The sequence below is a fragment of the Penaeus monodon genome, chromosome 34, assembly GCF_015228065.2.
Source record: "Penaeus monodon isolate SGIC_2016 chromosome 34, NSTDA_Pmon_1, whole genome shotgun sequence".
In the NCBI taxonomy this organism is placed as follows: domain Eukaryota; kingdom Metazoa; phylum Arthropoda; class Malacostraca; order Decapoda; family Penaeidae; genus Penaeus; species Penaeus monodon.
The window spans coordinates 26,544,252-26,544,459 of NC_051419.1; positions in this window are offsets into that span (position 1 = coordinate 26,544,252).

A 208-nucleotide genomic window follows, 5' to 3' on the forward strand; every position below is an offset into this window, starting at 1 on the left:
GTTCCACAACGTTCTGGTTTGAAAAATACTTGGCCTTTCGTTAGGAGGATAAACCAGAAGGATTGGGCATCTTTTATTTGAGCCTTTTAAAATGGATCGAGTAATATTTGACAGGAAAGTCGTGGAATTACTGTTGTTGATTTGTTTTGTTGTGGTTTTCGGATATTATGCTCATGGTTCTTATAAGATAATAAAAAATATATAATGC